Raw genomic sequence first — 19,946 nt, 5'->3', positions numbered from 1 at the left:
ACCGGAGAGACAACGTACGGGGAGGACAGACACCGGAGAGACAACGTACGGGGAGGACAGACACCGGAGAGACAACGTACGGGGAGGACAGACACCGGAGAGACAACGTAAGGGGAGGACAGACACGGGAGAGACAACGTAAGGGGAGGACAGACACCGGAGAGACAACGTAAGGGGAGGACAGACACCGGAGAGACAACGTACGGGGAGGACAGACACCGGAGAGACAACGTAAGGGGAGGACAGACACCGGAGAGACAACGTAAGGGGAGGACAGACACCGGAGAGACAACGTAAGGGGAGGACAGACACCGGAGAGACAACGTAAGGGGAGGACAGACACCGGAGAGACAACGTAAGGGGAGGACAGACACCGGAGAGACAACGTACGGGGAGGACAGACACCGGAGAGACAACGTAAGGGGAGGACAGACACCGGAGAGACAACGTAAGGGAAGGACAGACACCGGAGAGACAACGTAAGGGGAGGACAGACACCGGAGAGACAACGTAAGGGGAGGACAGACACCGGAGAGACAACGTAAGGGGAGGACAGACACCGGAGAGACAACGTAAGGGGAGGACAGACACCGGAGAGACAACGTAAGGGGAGGACAGACACCGGAGAGACAACGTACGGGGAGGACAGACACCGGAGAGACAACGTAAGGGGAGGACAGACACCGGAGAGACAACGTAAGGGAAGGACAGACACCGGAGAGACAACGTAAGGGGAGGACAGACACCGGAGAGACAACGTAAGGGGAGGACAGACACCGGAGAGACAACGTACAGGGAGGACAGACACCGAAGAGACAACGTAAGGGGAGGACAGACACCTGAGAGACAACGTACGGGGAGGACAGACACCGGAGAGACAACGTACGGGGAGGACAGACACCGGAGAGACAACGTAAGGGGAGGACAGACACTGGAGAGACAACGTAAGGGAAGGACAGACACCGGAGAGACAACGTAAGGGGAGGACAGACACCGGAGAGACAGACATAATACAGGTAGGATAGACATAAAACAGGTAGGACAGACACCGCACAGGTAGGACAGACACTGATCAGGTAGGACAGACATAATACAGGTAGGACAGACATAATACAGGTAAGACAGACATAAAACAGGTAGGACAGACACCGCACAGGTAGGACAGACACCGCACAGGTAGGACAGACATAATACAGGTAGGACAGACACCGCACAGGTAGGACAGACATAATACAGGTAGGATAGACACTGCACAGGTAGGACAGACACCGCACAGGTAGGACAGACACCGCACAGGTAGGACAGACACCGCACAGGTAGGACAGACACTGCACAGGTAGGACAGACACCGCACAGGTAGGACAGACATAATACAGGTAGGATAGACACTGCACAGGTAGGACAGACACCGCACAGGTAGGACAGACACCGCACAGGTAGGACAGACACTGCACAGGTAGGACAGACACTGCACAGGTAGGACAGACACCGCACAGGTAGGACAGACATAATACAGGTATTAAAGACTTAATACAGGTATTACAGACATAATACAGGCAGGATAGATATAATACAGGTAGGACAGACACCGCACAGGTAGGACAGACATAATACAGGTAGGACAGATGCCACACAGGTAATAGACATTATACAGGTATTACAGACATAATACAGGTAGGATAGACATAATACAGGTATTACAGACATAATACAGGTAGGATAGACATAATACAGGTAGGACAGACATCACACAGGTAGGATAGACATAATACAGGATGGACAGACACCACACAGATGACAAACACCATACATGGGTTTCAGCATGCCTCCACTAGGCTCGGTCTTAGCCCTAATACCGAAGTTCAGTGACTCCAACATTCCCTTGGCAGAGTGGAAGGAGAGACTAAAGAGTGCCACGCACACGTATTAGTTTCCAGGCCAAGCTGGTGGCGGAGCTGGCTATTAACGCCTTTGAGGATGACACTCGCCACGTGGTGATGGCACTGCCAGAGGACGAGCAAACTACCCGAGAACAGCTTGTGTCACACTTGGAGGACCTGTTTTGGGAGAAGAAAACTGCTTCCAGAGCTGCGATAAAGGTTCTTCTTCAGGAAACAGCAGGAGGACGAGAACCTCACTGATTATGCGGTTAGTAGGGAGGCGCCTGGAAAAGAGGGATGTGCATGGCTGCGCTGACATCACTAAATCAGACCATATACTAAGGGACCAGTTCATAGTTGGCTTGAAGGCTGGCCCAGTCCAGAGAGCCTTGCAAGAGAAAGTGAAAGCACAACCCCCCCACCTTGCGTGGGAACGGGAAGAGACGGATGCAACGGTCTCAGTGACCAGGGATTTGGACCTGCATATCTCAAGGCACCTTCACCTCTGTCAGCCATGCAAACCATACTGACAAAGCTAGCTCAGGGTGTGGCCGCCTTGAAACAGGAGGCAGCCTTCTCTAAAGAAGGGCTCACCCCAACCCCATAGGGGCGAGAGCCCATTGCGCAGGTACCCGGAGGAGGACCAAAAATGTTGGCGGTGCGGCCTCTATGGACACATATCCAAGAACTGTCAGCTTGATTCAGAAACCCCCTCCAGACCATCCGCCCTGCTCCTGCTTGGGAGCCACACACTTTCTCTTTACAAACCTAAGATCCGATTGGTTTGTAACTGGAGGTAATGCGATATGTAGAAGTTTATGCTATTGTGCACCTGGACCTTGGATTACTCTGGTCCTTCCTTGCTGTGATTACTAGCGAGATCTTTGTATGGGAACTATGGTCCTTCTATGACCTGCTGATATCCTTTTGAAATGGCGGCACGTTGACCCGGATATGTTTGCACACTAACCCAAGATTAGCTCTCTTCTGGGTGAAGACGCTGTACAGATAACTACAAATCTCCTGAAGAAGCGATACAGTTTGGCGAAACACGTCGAGAACGATGTTTATGTACAGTAGTTATACTTCCATGAATATGCAATTTAAAATTGGAGATTGCTATACTTTTTTTTTAACCTGATGTATTAAATAAAATTTTGGTATTTTTACTATACATGATATAGTCCTCTGTTTCTGGCACCTTAAAAGTCCCCCCAGCCCCCCCTTCCCAATTTCTACCTTTTTCTAACAATTTGGGACGTGGTGCTTAGTTCCACCTATCCTTGGCTGATTTAAATATATTGTTCCCTCCAGGCCATCATTAATCTACCAACTCCCGGGGAAAGAGGGACGATCCCTGGGACCAACAACCCAAAGTCCCAGCAAGTCAAAGGGCATGGCCACACTGAGCCCAATGGTAGCTGCCTTGGTTATCAGGCAAGAAGTCCTATGCTTGATTGACACCAGGTCAGAGGACACAATCATGGAGTACGATTTCCATGTGCAGAGATTTGGAGCACAAAAAACATTTAGACCTCTGCTGGCTGTCCCTCAGAACGGCCAACAATCTACCCATCTTGGTTGAAGGCATCACCTGGGTAAGTATTCAAATTGAAGACCAGGTGGTGGAGAGGGTAGGGGTAGTGGTGATCCATAACCCAGTTAACCGTGGTGGGCATGCGTTTCTTGAAAGACCTGGACTTACCCCACCTGTTGGGCAAATATGAACATTCGGGCCGGTGGGCGCATGGCTGTGGCCTGCAAGCTGTGTGGCCCTCCAAGTGCTCCAGGCCTACAAGGCCCAGAGTAGGGCAATCAAGAAGCAACCGGAGCAGGAGTAGGGGTGGTCAGTACATCCCCCCCCCCCCTGAAGCAAAAGTTACTCTTGGCACCCCTACAAGAGGTGGTCTGGTCACTGCATTATTTTACATTTCTCCACATTAAATCTCATTTGCCATGTAGTTGCCCACTCCATTGTTTTGTTCAGGTCTTGCTGTGAAATTTCCATATCCTGATGTGAAGTTATTGCCCTGCTTAATTTTGTGTCGTCCGCAAAAACTGAGATTGAGCTATTTATCCCGTCCTCTATATCATTTATAAATAAAATTTAATAGAATTATTCAATATAGGTATACATAATATACATAATATTGGTAGGAGAGACATAGTATAGGTAGGACAGACATAGTATAGGTAGGACAGACACCGCACAGGTAGGACAGACACCGCACAGGTAGGACAGACATGGCACAGGTAGGCGAGGACCCACACAGGTAGGACAGGCACCACACAGGTAGGACAGAACCCACACAGGTAGGACAGACATAGTACAGGTAGGAGAGACATAGTACAAGTAGGACAGACATAGTTCAGGTAGGACAGAACCCACACAGGTAGGACATGCACCACACAGGTAGGACATGCACCACACAGGTAGGACATGCACCACACAGGTAGGACATGCACCACACAGGTAGGACAGAACCCACACAGGTAGGACATGCACCACACAGGTAGGACATGCACCACACAGGTAGGACATGCACCACACAGGTAGGACAGAACCCACACAGGTAGGACAGAGATAGTATAGGTAGGACAAAAGCCACACAGGTAGGACAAAAGCCACACAGGTAGGACAGACACCGCACAGGTTGGACACACATAGTACAGGTAGGACAGACAAAGTACAAGTAGGACGGACATAGTATAGGTAGGACAGAACCCACACAGGTAGGACAGACACCACAGAATAGGACATCACACAGGTAGGACAGACATAGTATAGGTAGGACAAAACCCACACAGGTAGGACAGACACCACACAGAAAGGCCAAAAGCCACACAGGTAGGACAGACACCGCACAGGTAGGACAGACACCGCACAGGTAGGACAGACAAAGTACAAGTAGGACGGACATAGTATAGGTAGGACAGAACCCACACAGGTAGGACAGACACCACAGAGTAGGAAAGACACAGCACAGGTAGGACAGACAGAGTATAGGAAGGACAAAACTCACACAGGTAGGACAGACACCACACAGATAGGCCAAAAGTCACACAGGTAGGACAGACAAAGTACAAGTAGGACGGACATAGTATAGGTAGGACAGACACCACAGAGTAGGACAGGCACAGCACAGGTAGGACAGACAGAGTATAGGTAGGACAAAACCCACACAGGTAGGACAGACACTGGATAGGTAGGACACACATAGTACAGGTAGGACACACATAGTACAGGTAGGACGGACATAGTATAGGTAGGACAGACACCACAGAGTAGGACATCACACAGGTAGGACAGACATAGTATAGGTAGGGCAGACACCACACAGATAGGCCAAAAGCCACATAGGTAGGACAGACACCGCACAGGTAGGACAGACATAGTACAAGTAGGACAGACATCGCACAGGTAGGACAGAACTCACACAGGTAGGACAGACACCACAGAGTAGGACAGACACCACACAGGTAGGACAGACATAGTACAGGTAGGACTCACATAGTACATGTAGGACGGACATAGTATAGGTAGGACAGAACTCGCACAGGTAGGACAGAGACCACAGAGTAGGACAGACTTTACACAGGTAGGACAGACACCCAACAGGTAGGACAGACACCGCACAGGTAGGACAGACACCGGACAGGTAGGACAGACATAGCACAGGTAGGATACACATAGTACAAGTAGGATGGACATAGTATAGGTAGGACAGAACCCGCACAGGTAGGACAGAGACCACAGAGTAGGACAGACTTTACACAGGTAGGACAGACACCCAACAGGTAGGACAGACACCGCACAGGTAGGACAGACACCACACAGGTAGGACAGACACCGCACAGGTATGACAGACACCGCACAGGTAGGACAGACACCACACAGGTAGGACAGACACCACACAGGTATGACAGACACTGCACAGGTAGGACAGACACCGCACAGGTAGGACAGACACCGCACAGGTAGGACAGACACCACACAGGTAGGACAGACACCGCACAGGTAGGACAGACACCGCACAGGTATGACAGACACCGCACAGGTATGACAGACACCGCACAGGTAGGACAGACACCACACAGGTAGGACAGACACCGCACAGGTAGGACAGACACCGCACAGGTAGGACAGACACCACACAGGTATGACAGACACTGCACAGGTAGGACAGACACCGCACAGACACCGCACAGGTAGGACAGACACCGCACAGGTAGGACAGACACCGCACAGGTAGGACAGACACTGCACAGGTAGGACAGACACCGCACAGGTAGGACAGACACCGCACAGGTATGACAGACACTGCACAGACACCGCACAGGTAGGACAGACACTGCACAGGTAGGACAGACACCGCACAGGTAGGACAGACACCGCACAGGTATGACAGACACCGCACAGACACCGCACAGGTAGGACAGACACCGCATAGGTAGGACAGACAAAGTACAAGTAGGACGGACATAGTATAGGTAGGACAGAACTCACACAGGTAGGACAGACACCGCACAGGTAGGACAGAACTCACACAGGTAGGACAGACACCGCACAGGCAGGACAGACACCGCACAGGTAGGACAGACACCGCACAGGTAGGACATACACTGGACAGGTAGGACAGACACTGGACAGGTAGGACAGACACCGCACAGGTAGGACAGACACTGGACAGGTAGGACAGACACTGGACAGGATCTATCAGCACAGTCACAACACAAAGTTGTCTCTCTCATGGACATGGCGATAACATTTGTGACCATTTCCTCCGCTTTGTGCCATTTTGAAGGTCTGTATGGTCACTGGTGATGCCGCCAATGGCAGTGCAGTACCCATCTTACTGTCAGGTCTACAGACAATTGCTCAGATTTGGGGATTCTTACCTGTTCAGGTGAAGGATACTACGTGGCAATCTTTACTGTACCAGAATGGTGTCCCCTGTGTGGTGGTGCCCCCTGTGTGGTGGAATCTGGGTCTGGTGGTGGCCCTCAGTACATGGGTTAGTCCCTTGTCACTTGTCACTCGGTCAGTTGTCACCCCGACTGTCCAGCACACTTCTATCTCAGCCAAAGCTGCTGATGCAGAATAGTAGGAGGGAAGAGTGACCCCCCCCACCCCCGCCCCATCCTCCTCCCCCACATGACAGCAATGTGTCAGTTACACAATGATCCAAATTGTCACCCTTCTGCTGGTTTACACATTAAACACCCAATTACATCTCATATCTTCTACATTCCATTCCATAGCATTTAACCCCTCCATGTTCTCAGCAAATCACAGTTCACCTCGGACTCAGAAAAGTTTGTTTTAAACTATTTCTTACCGGAGAGATGAGACTTCTTATTGGGTAGAACGGTGAGGACAGCGGCTTTTTATTATTAGACAAATATTAAGGAAGAGCTACGCTAACCAAATATGGAGGTGGGCTTCAGGGACCGAAATCCTGAAATACCCCTCCTGGAGAAAATACTGCTAAAGGCTCCTATGGCCCGCAGCCTAGGCACAGGGGTCACATGATCTCTCCAAGAAGGGGCGGAGCAAAGGGAAACTTCTTTTTCTGTAGTACTGTCTGAAGAAAAAGGACCCCAAAATGTCTCCGTATTTTATATTTATATTTTCATATTTAGCCACTTGCCTTCCTACCCGTCTCTCACATATATGAGACGAACGTCCCCTCCCCCCGCTGCTTCTGAAAGCGATCCAACGGCTAATGAGTTGCTCAGATCATTTTCATGAGAAAGCAGGGGGGGGGGAGGGGGTTATGGATGATATCTTCAGCCATAACCACCCGCAAACCACAACATATATATACAGGGCCGGATTAACATAGGGGCTAATGGAGCTGCAGTAAATACCCCTGTTACATGGTTGGTTAGTGTAAAGCTCCATTCACATCATGCAGAAATGACCGAGTGCGCACGTTCCTATGCATCGCGTGTCGGGTAGTGATGGACGAACTTCCGACGGGACGTTTCGCGAACGCGAAATGCGAACGGACCCAAACGTTCGCGAAACCGAACGTTCGCCGCGGGCCCCATTGACTTCAATGGGAGGCGAACTTTGCAAACCTTCATGTCGAATTTGCGGCCACGTGGTAATTATTAGGGGGTAAAACGTAGTCCCACCATCTGGACAATGACATAATACATGTATGAGGTGAATTTGGGATCGATAACTACAAGCATTTTTATTTTATTTGGGAAATTGTTCTAACAATTCAGGACTATGGAGCTAATGAAGGCAATGGAGGAGAGGGAAGGTCAGGGACCAGGGTAGGCAAAGAAGAGGGTGCAGGAGATGATCACCAGCAGCGTGACATACCGGAATGACACATGCACCGTGATAGAGGCATCTGACAGCAGCACCGTAATACAGAGCACTGACAGCAGCACCGTGACATACAGCGCTGACAGCAGCACCGTGACATACAGCGCTGACAGCAGCACCGTGACATACAGCGCTGACAGCAGCACCGTGACATACAGCGCTGACAGCAGCACCGTGACATACAGCGCTGACAGCAGCACCGTGACATACAGCGCTGACAGCAGCACCGTGACATACAGCGCTGACAGCAGCACCGTGACATACAGCGCTGACAGCAGCACCGTGACATACAGCGCTGACAGCAGCACCGTGACATACAGCGCTGACAGCAGCACCGTGACATACAGCACTGACAGCAGCACCGTAAGCAGCCCCAGGAGGAAGTCAGCACAGCACAGGGATGGTGTGATCCCCTCATAATAAGAACCCCCAGGAGGAAGTCAGCACAGCACAGGGATAGTGTGATCCCTTCATAATAAGAACCCCCAGGAGGAAGTCAGCACAGCACAGGGATATCATAAGCAGCCCCAGTAGAAATATGACACCGCTCAACCTCTTCAAAGAGGAGGGTAGGGGCATATAGTACGGTGTGCTTTTTTGGGTCAAGGAAGTGAGCCAAATGAATTAAGAAGGTCTGTGTGCTTGATTAAAAAAATAGTTTATAGACATATACATGGTCTACTGGTCACATGTGTTGAATTCCTCCGAGATCCATGCCTCATTCATTTTTAGAAATGTGAGGTAGTTAACACTGTGGTGAGCTAGGCGAGTACGCTTATCGGTCACAATCCCCCCTGCTGCGCTGAACGTCCTTTCGGACAGGACACTGGATGAGGGGCAAGCCAACAGTTCGATTGCAAATTGGGCAAGCTCTGGCCAGAGGTCAAGCCTGCCCACCCAGTAGTCTAGGGGTTCATCACTCCTCAGAGCGTCCACATCGGCCGTTAACCCAATGTAGTCGGACACCTGACGGTCTAGGCGTTCCCTGATGCTGGATCCGGATGACACCTGTCGATGGGTCGGCTGAAAGAATGACCTCATATCCGAAGTCACCAACACATCTTCAAACCGGCCTCTTCTTGCAGGCGCTGTTGGATTGGTACCCGCAAATCCTTCTCTGGGAGTGGGAATTGCTCCTCTGCCAGCGCACGCAAAAGCAGAATGCAGCATTTCTCGAAGCAAGGCCTGGAAGTGCTGCATTCTGACAGCCCTCTGCGACGGCGGTAACATTTCCGCCATTTTGTGTTTGTACCGGGGGTCTAAGTACGTTGCCACCCAGTACTGGTCCTTGACCCTCATGCTTTTTATACGGGGGTCCCTATTAAAACACTGGAGCATGAAGGCCCCCATTTGCACTAAAGTGGAAGCGGTGTGGTGGCCTGGCTCCTGCTCATCATCCAGGATAATGTCGTCCTCTTCATTCTCCTCTCCCCATCCTCGCACAACAGGGATCCCAGAAAGGTTTAAAGCATGCTCTTCTTGCTCCTGCTCATCCGCCCCGGCACCATCCTCCTCTGACTCCTCATCAGACTCCTGTTGTTGACTTGTCTCAGATAGAGTAGCCCCCCCTGGGAATTCATCCAGCATTGCGACTTCCTCATCTTCCCGCTCCTGCTCCTCCACAGCCTGATCAATGACACGACGCAATGCACGCTCCAGAAAGAAGGCATAAGGTACCATGTCATTGATGGCGCCATGGCTGCGACTGACCAGTTTGGTGATCTCCTCAAATGGCCGCAGAAGTCTGCATGCGTCGCGCATGAGCAGCCACTGGCGCGGTGAAAAAAAACCCAGCTCCCCAGAACCGTTTCTTTCGCAGAGTTCATACAGGTAGACGTTAACTGCACGTTTCTGCTGGAGCAGCCTATCAAGCATATAGAAGGTTGAGTTCCATCGCGTCGGGCAATCGCAAATAAGACGTCTGACCGGCAGATGGTGTCGCCGCTGAATGTCAGCAAGGCGAGCCATGGCCGTGTAAGATCTTCTGAAATGGGCCGAGATTTTCCTTGCCTGCCGCAAGATGTCCTGGACCCCAGGGTATTTGACAAGGAATCGCTGCACGACCAAGTTTAAGACGTGTGCCATGCACGGCACGTGCGTGATTTTGCCCTGTTTCAATGCGCTAAGCAGATTGGCACCGTTGTCACACACCACTTTACCAACTGTCAAATTGAGCGGTGTTAGCCACTCATCTGCCTGTGAACGCAAAGCTGAAAGGAGTGCCGGGCCAGTGTGGCTCTTTGCTTCCAGGCACAACAGACGCAGCACGGCATGGCAACGTCTCACCTGGCATGTGGAATAGGTTCTGGGGAGCTTGGGCGGTGCAGTGGAAGAGACGCTAGCAGCGGAAAAGGAGGAGGCAGCTGAGGAGGAGAGGGAGGAGGATGGAGTAGGAGGAGGAGAAGAAGAGTCAGGCCTGCATGCAATCCGTGGCGGTAAAACCAAATCTACACGGGTGCCACGGGTTACATGCTTGACGGCCGTCAGAAGGTTCACCCAGTGGGCAGTAAAACTGATATACCTTCCCTGCCCGTGTTTGCTAGACCACGTGTCTGTGGTCAGATGTATCTTGGCACCGACACTGTGTGCCAGAGATACATTCACTTGCCGCTGAACATGGCCATATAGCTCTGGGATGCCCTTCTCTGAGAAATACTTCCTTCCTGGGACCTTCCATTGTGGTGTTCCAATGGCCACAAATTTGCGAAAGGCCTCCGAGTCCACCAGTTTATATGGCAGTAGTTGGCGGGCTATGAGTTCTGACAAGCCAGCCGCCAACCGTTGGGCAAGAGGGTTATCCGGCGTCATCATTTTTTTACGCTCAAACATTAGGCCCACGGAAGCCTGCCTTTTTGCAGAAAAATGTGAGCTTGGCGTGATGGAAGGTGGAGTGGAGGACAATTGTGAGGAGAGAGGAGAAGGAGAAGTAGAAGACGAGGCTGGACGGTGAGAGCCTGCAGTGTGGCTTTGTGTGTTCCGTTGCTCCCACTGGGCTCGGTGATGGCTGCTCATGTGCCTTCTTAAGGCGGTCGTCCCTAGGTGAGTATTGGGCTTACCGCGACTAACGCGTTGACTGCAAAGATTGCAGATGGCAACGCTATTGTCAGCAGCGGACACGTTAAAAAAAGCCCACACTGCGGAGCCATGTGCCGGTGTCCTGGGAGCGCCAGATGTGACCGTACATGGTCGATGACTCGCTCCTGATACATTTGCAGTCTGCTTTGTCCCTGCTGTGCAATGTAAGTCATTGCTGCTTCTCCTCCCTATCTGCTGGTCCATATCTCCCTCTGAACTCCCCTCCTCTTCCTCTCTTGTGGGCACCCACGTGACATCACTAGACACGTCATCATCAACGTCACCTTCCCCACCGCTATAAGTAGAGATCTCGGAGTAGGCAGCAACACCGGGGACCAACCTCCTCCTTGGGCTGATCTGGGTACTGGCGTCAGACTGCTGAGTAGCGCTTGTTGCTACCTCCTCTTCCTGATCCAATACCAAGAGTGGCTGCGCATCAGAAATGTCCTCTTGATATGGATCGGAAAATAATTCCAGTGACTCAAGCGGAAGGTATGTGGTGGTGGTGGTGGTGGTCGTGTTGTTGGTGGTAGTGTCTTTGGGGGTGCACATAGCAGAGAGTGAAGAAGAGGGTGCAGATCGAGAGGATGAGGAGGGTGCAGAAGAGTAAGGCTGAGCGAGCCACTCAACCAAGTCTGGTGCATCCTTTAAAGTAATTGAACGCACCTTCTGCAACTTCCCACTTTGGCTCAAGCCTGTTGCTCCTGCCCTACCCCTACCACCCCTGCGGAAGGGCCTGCCTCTTCCTCTGCCTGTCATTTTTTAAATGACCCTGTGACAAAACTCTTAGTCCCTATACCGATGAAGGACTGCTGCAGTATAGGGCAGCGGTCAGCAGTGGTGCACGTCAACCCTATCTATTGTGGACCGATAGCGGTCCTTACAGAACAGCAGACTGTACCGCACTCAAGCCTATGTACCGTAGCACCCTATACCAAGTTACCAGTCCTTATAAGAACTTTTGTGGACCAAGCAGGTTGTGTATTAGTGTTTAGCAGACTGTACGTCAGTCCCTATACCGCTGAAGGACTGCTGCAGTATAGGGCAGCGGTCAGCAGTGGTGCACGTCAACCCTATCTATTGTGGACCGATAGCGGTCCTTACAGAACAGCAGACTGTACCGCACTCAAGCCTATGTACCGTAGCACCCTATACCAAGTTACCAGTCCTTATAAGAACTTTTGTGGAACAAGCAGGTTGTGTATTAGTGTTTAGCAGACTGTACGTCAGTCCCTATACCGCTGAAGGACTGCTGCAGTATAGGGCAGCGGTCAGCAGTGGTGCACGTCAACCCTATCTATTGTGGACCGATAGCGGTCCTTACAGAACAGCAGACTGTACCGCACTCAAGCCTATGTACCGTAGCACCCTATACCAAGTTACCAGTCCTTATAAGAACTTTTGTGGAACAAGCAGGTTGTGTGTTAGTGATTAGCAGACTGTACGTCAGTCCCTATACCGCTGAAGGACTGCTGCAGTATAGGTGAGCGGTCAGCAGTGGTGCACGTCAACCCTATCTATTGTGGACCTATAGCGGTCCTTACAGAACAGCAGACTGTACCGCACTCAAGCCTATGTACCGTAGCACCCTATACCAAGTTACCAGTCCTTATAAGAACTTTTGTGGACCAAGCAGGTTGTGTATTAGTGTTTAGCAGACTGTACGTCAGTCCCTATACCGCTGAAGGACTGCTGCAGTATAGGTGAGCGGTCAGCAGTGGTGCACGTCAACCCTATCTATTGTGGACCGATAGCGGTCCTTACAGAACAGCAGACTGTACCGCACTCAAGCCTATGTACCGTAGCACCCTATACCAAGTTACCAGTCCTTATAAGAACTTTTGTGGACCAAGCAGGTTGTGTATTAGTGTTTAGCAGACTGTACGTCAGTCCCTATACCGCTGAAGGACTGCTGCAGTATAGGGCAGCGGTCAGCAGTGGTGCACGTCAACCCTATCTATTGTGGACCGATAGCGGTCCTTACAGAACAGCAGACTGTACCGCACTCAAGCCTATGTACCGTAGCACCCTATACCAAGTTACCAGTCCTTATAAGAACTTTTGTGGAACAAGCAGGTTGTGTGTTAGTGATTAGCAGACTGTACGTCAGTCCCTATACCGCTGAAGGACTGCTGCAGTATAGGTGAGCGGTCAGCAGTGGTGCACGTCAACCCTATCTATTGTGGACCGATAGCGGTCCTTACAGAACAGCAGACTGTACCGCACTCAAGCCTATGTACCGTAGCACCCTATACCAAGTTACCAGTCCTTATAAGAACTTTTGTGGACCAAGCAGGTTGTGTATTAGTGTTTAGCAGACTGTACGTCAGTCCCTATACCGCTGAAGGACTGCTGCAGTATAGGGCAGCGGTCAGCAGTGGTGCACGTCAACCCTATCTATTGTGGACCGATAGCGGTCCTTACAGAACAGCAGACTGTACCGCACTCAAGCCTATGTACCGTAGCACCCTATACCAAGTTACCAGTCCTTATAAGAACTTTTGTGGAACAAGCAGGTTGTGTGTTAGTGATTAGCAGACTGTACGTCAGTCCCTATACCGCTGAAGGACTGCTGCAGTATAGGGCAGCGGTCAGCAGTGGTGCACGTCAACCCTATCTATTGTGGACCGATAGCGGTCCTTACAGAACAGCAGACTGTACCGCACTCAAGCCTATGTACCGTAGCACCCTATACCAAGTTACCAGTCCTTATAAGAACTTTTGTGGAACAAGTGAGTTGTGAATGTTTAGCAGACTGCAGCAGAAGGGCAGCAGTCAAGTATAATATCCTTTCTATATTTGGAAGAAAGAATATTATACATGTACAAGCCTATTACTGTACCACTGATACCAGTCCTGAAAAGAACCTTTGTGGAACTAATAATAACAGCAAGTCTTTAAAATTACCCTCACTGCCTGACAACACTGCTTCCTTCCTGTCCCTATACAAATTGGCAAAAAAAGAGAACGATTAGTGGTTACTGGAACAGCTCTTTTTGTGGACCTTGATAGTAACAGCTAATGATGATGATGATGATGATGATGATGAAAGACTAATCTGGCTGTCCCTGTAGCATACACCGTCCTTTCCCTTTCTCTAAACTAACAAAAGACACTCAGGCTGCTGCAAGAATCAGCAGCACAGCAAACCTATCAACACCTAACACCTATACCAGTCCTGAAAAGAACTTTTGTGTACCAAATAGCTAGTGGTTTATCTCTCCCTACTCCACACAGGAACCTGTCCCTATCGTAACAGAAGAAAGAATGTAAAATGGCCACCGGATCGGGTGTATTTATAGGTTAGGGGGAATGTCCAAGTGTCCATGTGCTGTCATGTCTCAATTGGCTGTCCTGTATCACATGATAAACGTGTCACCAAAGGTTAAAGTTCTTGTATACATTAAACACGTAAGTCCGCCGCGGCGAACGACGGAAAAAGGCGTTCGAACGTGCGGACCGCGAATGTCGGAAATTCGCCGCGAAACGACCGCCGGGCGAACCGTTCGGCCATCACTAGTGTCGGGCAGCCCCTCTCACTCGTACCGCAATGTGGCTCCACCTACAGTCCGACATGGTGCACTATGTGTGCCACATTACTGCCCTACTAAACTACCCAAAAGGCACCCGCTCTCTTACCCCCCATCTCTCTCTCACTCACCCCCTCTCTCTCACCCCCTCTCTCCCCTCACTCTCCCCTCTCTCTCCCCTCACTCCTCTCTCTCACCCCCTCTCTCTCCCCTCACTCTCCCCTCTCACTCCCCTCACTCCTCTCTCACCCCACTCCCTCTCTCTCACCGCATCTTTCTCTCTCACCCCCCTCTTTCTCTCTCACCCCCTCTCCCTCTCTCCCCTCTCTCTCACCCCCCTCTCTCTCCCTCTCCCCTCTCCTCTGACCCCCTCTCTCTCTCACCCCCCCTCTCTCTCACCCCCTCTCTCTCCCCCCTCTCTCTCCCCCTCTCTCTCACCCCCCTCTCTCTCCCCCCTCTCTCCACCCCCTTTCTCTCCCTCACGCCCTCTCTCTCCCTCACCCCCCTCTCTCACCCCCTCTCTCTCTCTCTCTCTCTCTCACCCCCCTCTCTCTCACCCTCTCTCTCTCACTCTCTCTCTCTCACCCCTCTCTCTCACCCCCCTCTCTATCTCTCCCTCACGCCCTCTCTCTCCCTCACCCCCCTCTCTCACCCCCTCTCTCTCTCTCTCTCTCTCTCACCCCCTCTCTCTCACCCTCTCTCTCTCTCTCTCTCACCCCTCTCTCTCACCCCCTCTCTCTCACCCCCCTCTCTATCTCTCCTCACCCTCTCTCTCTCCCTCACCCACCCTCTCTATCTCTCTCTCTCCCTCATCCCCTCTATCTCTCTCTCACCCCCCTCTATCTCTCTCACCCCCTCTCTCTCCCTCACCCCCTCCCTCACCCCCTCTCTATCTCTCTCTCACCCTCCTCTCTCTCACCCCACTCACTCCCCCTCACCCCTCTCTCTCCCTCACCCCCTCTCTCTCTCTCACCCCACTCACTCTCACTTCCCTCTCCACCTCTCTCTCTCTCACCCCACTCACTCTCTCTCACTCCCCTCTCTCTCCCTCTCACTCCCCTCTCTCTCCCCTCTCTCTCTCCTTCACCCCCTCTCTCTCTCTCTCTCTCACCCCCCTCTCTCTCACCCCCCTCTCTATCTCTCTCTCACCCCCCCCTCACCCCACTCACTCTCCCTCACCCCTCTCTCCCTCACCCCTCTCTCACCCCCTCTCGATCTCTCTCTTTCACCCCCCTCACTCTCTCTCACTTCCCTCTCTCTCCCTCTTTCTCCTCTCTCTCTCTCCCCCCCTCTCTATTTAATTTGTATAAAGATTTAGTTTGTTTTATTTTTCAATTTAATTTAAAAGTTTCAATTTATTTCTAGAAAAAGGCCCAGCACAATCCTCAGCACCAGGCCCAAAAAGCTCTTAATCCAGCCCTGAATTAAGTTTAACCACTTGCCGACCGCCCACCGTTGTTTGACAGCGACAGAATGGCTCCGCTGCGCGAATCGCCGTACAGCTTTATGGCGGCCGCATTAAGGCCCCTTTCCCACTGGGGCGGTGCGGGCTTCAGCGGTAAAGCGGCAATATTTTTAGCTGCGCTTTACCGTCGTTTTAGCGGCTGTATGCGGCCGCTAGCGGGGCGGTTTTAACCCCCGCTAGAGGCCGAAAAAGGGTTAAAACCTATAGCCCCGCTGCCCCATTGATTTCAATGGGTAGGAGTGGTTTAGGAGCGGTGAATACACCGCTCCAAAGATGTGGCTAGCAGGACATTTTTCACCATCCTGCCAGCGCACCGCTCCAGTGTGAAAGCCGCGCTACACAGGCGCCCCAGTGTGAAAGGAGCCTAACGGGTATAAGGGGGAACACGCCCGCTGCGGTACTGGGGAGCCGATGTGCGTGCCCCACAGCCACGATGTCCGCCGGGCACCCGCGATCGCACCCGGACAGAGCCAGAACAAACATCTGTGTGAATAGACACAAAAATCCACCTTCTGAAAGGGGAGAGGAAACAGATCCTGCGTTTCTAGTATATAGGAACACCAATCTGCCTCCTCCGCCGGGCAGTCTCGTCCACCCTACAGTTAGAACACGCTAAGGGAACACATTTAACCCCTTGATCGGCCCCTAGTATTTGCCCTTCCCTGCCAGTGATATTTATACAGTAGTCGCTGAGCAAACTGTTGGCGCTATATAAAACCTGTATAATAAATAATAATAATAATAATAATAATCAGTGGGCGTTTATAGCTCTGATCGCTGTATAAATGTCAGTGGCCCCAAAAAAAGTGTCAAAAGTGTCCGATCGGTCCACCGCGATGTCGCAGTCCCCAAAAAAATCTATTAATTTTATTTATTTTTTTAAAACAGATCGCCGCCATTACTAGTAAAAAAAATAATAATAAAAATGCAATAAAACAATCCCCTATTTTGTATAACTTTTGCGCAAACCAATCAATATACGCTTATTGCGATTTTTTTTTACCAAAAATATGTAGAAGAATTCATATCGGCCTAAACTGAGGAAGACATTTTTTTTTTATTTTTTTTATTGGGTTATTTATTATAGCAAAAAGTTAAAAAAACATTTTTTTTCAAAACTGTTGCTCTTTTTTTGTTTTATAACGCAAAAAAAAAAAAAAAAAAAAAAACGCAGAGGTGATCAAATACCACCAAAAGTAAGCTCTATTTGTGGGGGGAAAAAAAGGACGTCAATTTTGTTTGGGTACAACGTCGCACGACCGCGCAATTGTCGGTTAAAGCAACGCAGTGCCGAATCGCAAAAAAAAAAAAATGACCCGGTCAGGAAGGGGGCAAATCCTTCCCGGGGGGTGAAGTTGGTTAATTTTACTTTTAGTTTAAGGATGTGATAGTTTCTTTTTCAGGTCTCTCACTTTGGTGGACGTTACGTTGTGTCGAGGATGTAGATGTGTACTTACAGCTACCGCTAACGTAAATCCACATATTGCAGCCATGAAAGAGTTAAACTCGGAGGCAAGTTAAATGGGGAGGGGGAGGGGCAAAAGGGGCAATTGCCACTGGAAATCCATCATCTAGAGGCTCCCACCTAAACGTTTTCGTCTATAAATAAATATAACATAAATCCACATATTGCATATTGCAGCCATGAAAGAGTTAAACTCGGAGGCAAGTTAAATGGGGGGGGGAGGGGCAATTGCCACTGGAAATCCATCATCTAGAGGCTCCCACCTAAACGTTTCGTCTATAAATAAATATAACATAAATCCACATATTGCATATTGCAGCCATGAAAGAATTAAACTCGGAGGCAAGTTAAATGGGGGGGAGGGGCAATTGCCACTTGGAAATCCATCACCTAGAGGCTCCCACCTAAATGTTTCGTCTAGAACTGAATAAATAAGCTTTGATTTCTCATAAACTTTATTCTTTCTGTTTTTCTTTTCGTTGCCTTCATGGTTTTTTCATTTGGATTATGCCCAAATGAAAAAACCCCATGATCTTTAAAATCAAATCTATAGTAACCATTTCCCCGGGTTCACGTTATATGGCACGGGGGACTTATATCTGATATCTGAATGATGGGTGCAGCTGCAGGCATCGTCCAGATATTCTTTTCAGCCGGCGATTTCCTGCACAGTAAAAAAAAAAAATTGTTCGGCCACTTGATTTGTTTTTACAGACGGTAGGAGGGGACACCCACCCCACCCCCCCCCACCTCTCCCGCCACCCTCCGGTGCTTCTCCGGTGTTGCCCGTGCGATCGGCACCTACCGGCGGTGGAAGCTTACCATAGAGATGTCCAAGAACCAGATGGTCCCCCCCGGTCATCTCTATGACTGTTGGAGGCTGGGCGCGACGTTATGACGTCACTCCTGGCCCTGGCAGTTGGAAACACTGTATTCGGATGAAAAGCCTGATATCGATTAATTTGTTTTTTTTTTATCTCAGGCTTTCCAGCCTAGAGGAGAGATGTGGGGTCTTATAGACCCCGCATCTCTCTGTAAAGAGGACCTGTTACGCCCTATTCATATTACAAGGGATGTTTAAGGAATAAAAGTGATTAAAAAAAAAATAATTAAAGGGAAAGTGTAAAATATAAAAAAAAAAAATGTAAAGTAAATTAAACATACAAAAAAAGAAAAAATGTAAGCACCCATGTCACCGCGTGCTCGCGAACAGCAGCGAAGGCATACATAGGTCGTGCCCGTATATGTAAACGACATTCAAACCACACATGTGAGGTATCGCCATGAACGTGAGAATGAGAGCAATATTTCTAGCCCAAGACCTTTTTCTGAAACTCTAAACTGGTAACCTGTAAAAAAAAAAAAAAAAAAAAGTTAAAGTATCGCCTATGGAGATTTTTAAATAGGAAAGTTTGGCGCCATTACACGAGCGTGCGCAATTTTAAAGCGTGACGTGCTAGGTGTGTATTTACTCAGAGAAGCGTGATATCTCACATTATAAAAAAATAAAAAATAAAATAAAAATCGGGCTACCTTTGAGTTTTTATTTTTTTAATTCATGAAAGGGTACCCCTCCCTCAAAAAAAGAATAAAAATATTGCGTTTAAAAAATTGTTGCGCAAATACCGTGTGACATAAAAAGCTGCAACAACGGGTCTCTGCTAAAGAATATATATATATATATATATATATTTATTTATTTATTTATAAATATATATATTAAATATATTAAAATAATAATATATAATATATATAAAAAAAATTATTATATATACTGTATATATATATATATATATATATATATATATATATATATATATATATATATTTAAAAAAATTATATATATATATATATATATATATATATATATATATATAAAAAAATTATATATATATATATATATATATATATATATTTAAAACAAATTATATATATATATATATATATGCAATATATATCTATATATATATAGATAATAAATATATATATATATATATATATATATATATATATATATATATATATATATATATATATATATATATATATATATAATGTTTGGATGGTTAAACAGGTTTGTCATGAAAATGGTCTTCAATTCCTAACCCTTTTGCTACCAGAGCTATTTTTGCACACCCTTAAAAAAATAAAAAATAAATAAATTGGGCCTGAAGATCACATAAAAGC

General features: G+C 48.9%; 1 protein-coding gene across 2 annotated transcripts in view; it reads right to left on the bottom strand.

Annotated features, from left to right (window-relative positions):
* Positions 1-19,946, bottom strand: part of HAO2 (hydroxyacid oxidase 2) — a 60,599-nt gene that overhangs the window by 29,338 nt on the left and 11,315 nt on the right. Inside the window, exon 1 of one of the 2 annotated variants that reach the window (XM_077479582.1) lies at positions 6,780-6,970. The exons of the other annotated variant lie outside the window; for it this stretch is intronic. The gene's annotated coding sequence lies outside the window, so the exon portion shown is untranslated. Of the gene's footprint in view, positions 1-6,779; positions 6,971-19,946 lie in introns of those variants that run through there. 2 annotated transcript variants of the gene reach the window in all.

This window comes from Lithobates pipiens, unplaced genomic scaffold (assembly GCF_037356315.1).
Source record: "Lithobates pipiens isolate NorthernLeopardFrog02 unplaced genomic scaffold, aLitPip1_a1.2 Scaffold_16, whole genome shotgun sequence".
NCBI classification, from domain to species: Eukaryota; Metazoa; Chordata; class Amphibia; order Anura; family Ranidae; genus Lithobates; species Lithobates pipiens.
This window is presented reverse-complemented; position numbering and strand designations above follow the sequence as displayed.